Source organism: Vanellus vanellus (genome assembly GCF_965231255.1).
Source record: "Vanellus vanellus genome assembly, chromosome: 2".
Lineage (NCBI taxonomy): Eukaryota > Metazoa > Chordata > Aves > Charadriiformes > Charadriidae > Vanellus > Vanellus vanellus.
Window position 1 is genome coordinate 144147304 of NC_138906.1, and position 3432 is coordinate 144150735.

The following is a 3432-nucleotide window of genomic DNA, read 5'->3' on the forward strand; positions in this document are numbered from 1 at the left end:
ACTTGAATATGCTTTGCTTCAGCTCCTGCAAAGAAGACGCAATAGTCACTTTAATCCCGTAGAGTTGGCCCAATCTATTTGCGAATAAAGGCTACAGCTAAGCTTTCCCGAAGCTGTAGGGAGAGAGCAGCTGAGGAATGAGCTCTGAAGGACGAGGTGCAGCTCTGCCCATGGGAGGCGAGACCGTTGGTGTCCCTGGGCTGCCCGGGAAGGTCGTGCCCATCAGGTCTGTCCCCAGTGGTGCAGGAGGTGCCACATGCTGTGAGAACCTCAAAGGGCTGTCAAAAGTTGAAACTGGCACAAAACTTCAAGCTGTGTAACCTCACTCTTGCAATGATTCTGTCACACAAGCCCTATTTGCAAGCTTCATTTTCATTTCTGCTTTACTGAAGGCAGCAACAAGTTCACAGGAAACACTATAACCACAAGGAGACAGAGGTCTTGCAGGGACCATCCTGAGGCCTGAGTCTTCCGGTTACAAAACACAACCGTTCAGTGCAGCTTGCAGAGGCGGAGGCAGCCAGAGGTGTCTGCATTCCTTAAAACAACATGGCTACTGGAGGCAAAATTTCCAAGTCTAAGGAGATTAGAGGGCTGGACCACTTCTCCTATGAGGACAGGCTGAGAGAGTTGGGGTTGCTCAGCCTGGAGAAGAGAAGGCTCCAGGGAGACCTTACTGTGGTCTTTCAGTACCTAAAGGGGACCTACAGGAATGATGGGGACAGATTTTTAGTAGGGCCTGTTGCAATAGGACAAGGGGTAATGGTTTTAATATAAAAGAGGGAAGATTTAGATTATATATAAGGAATAAATTTTTTACATTGAGGGCGGTGAAACACCAGAACAGGTTGCCCAGAGAGGTGGTAGATGCCCCATCCCTGGAAACATTCAAGGTCAGGCTCAACAGGGCTCTAAGCAAACTGATCTAGTTGAAGATGTCCCTGCTCATTGCTGGGGGTTGGACTACGTTAACCTTAAAGGTCCCTTCCAACCCAAACTATTCTATGATTCTGTAAGGAGCACTGCTTGCCTTAATTTTAAAAAGTGCTGAGCACACACTGCTGTGACTTGTGTTATATCATCCTGGAAACTAGATGGGTTCCTTAAAAAGGAAATCCTGCTTTCTCACTACTTCTAGATTTTAACAGAAAGGACAAGGTCAGTTCTGGAGAGAGGTGAGGCTGGTGCACAGTGCTGTCATATTCAGTGGTGTTCCGTGTTATGTGGCTCACACCTAAAGGTGTCCTTCAACCACCACAGCTCTGTCCCATGGAGGCTCCTAAGGAGAAGAAGGCAGTGTGGAGGCCCAGCTCCCTCCAGATGCCTTCCGACTTGGGCTTCCCATCACACCTTTTCCCCTCCTCCTTTTCTTTCCTCACTAGATGACCAAAAAGGGGACCTGTTCATATAGAAACTGCTGCCCACACTGCTGTTATCTCCAGCACTCATTTCAGGATGAGCCGCAGGACATCTTATCTTGCAAATCCCATTCTGAGCAGAGTCTTATTGTGTGTGCAATTATGCCCTTTGTAATTACTGGTCTCTTTCCTTGAGCTGGAGCTAGCTGTGTGTGTACTGGAAGAAAATAAAATGGCACTCCTTTGAAACCAGAAGCGATCAGGAAAATCACTAAATGTGCCAGGAAATGAGGACTGACGGTGAAGTCCCTGTAGCTGCCTGTTGTGGTGCCTGCCAAGAGGGTCCCTCACTGCCCTGCCTGCAGCCAGAGGAGCTGGGGCTTGGCACAGGCAGGACAGAGCGGTCGAGAAGACACTTTGAACTTCCTGGGAAGACACTTTGATCCAATACCATTGCTGATATTTCAGTTACGTAGTCAACAGAAATTCGTTTAGGTCTTCCATCTTTCCAACAGCCTCTCCCCTCCTCCTGCTCTTTTCTGAACATGTCAGCCAGTTTCAGCCACACTTAATAGCAGGGTGGGAACTTCAAAAAACTAATTCCTTATTAATTTGGGGTGGAAGGTGGGACGGAGAGCACAAAGGCATGCCCTCCCTGAGGGTAAGGCTGCAGTGTGTGCCCAGTGGCTGCCTGCATGGCTTCATCTGCGCCTCTGGGGGAGGCACGGCTCTACATGCCCCTTGGCCAACCCGCAGCAGGGGGACACCAGGAAGCTAAAAATTTCCGGGGGTGAGGCTGGCAAGAGGTGAGGAAAAAGGGTATGGGGTGGTGTGGAGATACCACAGTATGGATTCAGGGAAAATAGAAGTATGAAGATCTACTATGGAGAGAAGAAAATTCAAGGAAGGGATACGTCCAGCCCTAGCAGAGGGGACAGAAAATGTTGGAAAATGCACTCCTTCATGTGGCTGTGTGACCATGCTGTGTCTCAGCCAGGTTTCTCTGTCCAGATTCAACTACAAAACGCAGCAGGGGAAACACAGCCATTTTGTTAGGTTACAGGTTTCCATGAAAACAGCCTTTGCTGTGCCCTTCTCTTTGAATATAAATATCATTCCCTAATGTCATGCCATTTGGAGGGCCAGTTGCAAGGTCAGGATGAGTGGCTTGATCAGCCCTTGATCATTCATTTTTGGCTGGAAGCTGCTACCAAGTCTCATGAAGCATCACACTGCCAAGGACCAAAGCCCCAAAATACATACTCCTCTGTCACTCAAAATAGAGTTTCAGTATATATAAACTCATACAAAAGTTTTCAATAATAGACAGCCTCAGGATTAGAATAGGATCAGCTTAACTAAAAGCAGCCTGAGATCTGGCAGAGGACTGGAGCCATATTTTCCCCTTCATGTCTTAGTTTCATCTCAGTGCTATATCCCTAATAATCCCTTATGGTTCCCCTGCCTGAACAGAAATCTCTGAGATAACCATACTACAAATATCCCAGTGACTTTCAATAATAAACATTCAGAGAACAAAGAATATTCCCAGAGGTTAAAGATCAGTAAGAATCACAAGTATCTGGTTCCATGAAAAAAAAAATATCTTGATTTTCTTTAAATGATTGATTTCAGATGTGCAAATTCAGTAAAGAGAAAACAGAGGAAATTGATCCAAATCAAATACAAACCAGACTAAGCCTTAGCACAGCAGTCATCCATTTTACAAAGACAGCCAAGTTCCTGACGCTGCCAGAAAAGTCTTCAGCAAAACCCTTGATTCAGCTTTTTAAATCTTTCCATGAAATGACAGTTAGATCGTCCCTTACCTGTAACATGAAAAGTTTATTTTGCTCTAAAAAGGCTTCTTTCTTTCAGCTGTGGGAATCAGCTTTGCACAGGTTGGTAGTGTCCGTCCCTGCTTCTCCACACGGTTTATAGTTCCTCAGACTCGCCCTAGAGGTTCAAGCGGCTCAAACATTAACAGCATGGAGAATTATTGATTCTTAATGACTAGGTGTGGTATGAAATGGCAGCCATGTAAGCAAGCAATTTAGCTCCGAGATAATTTACA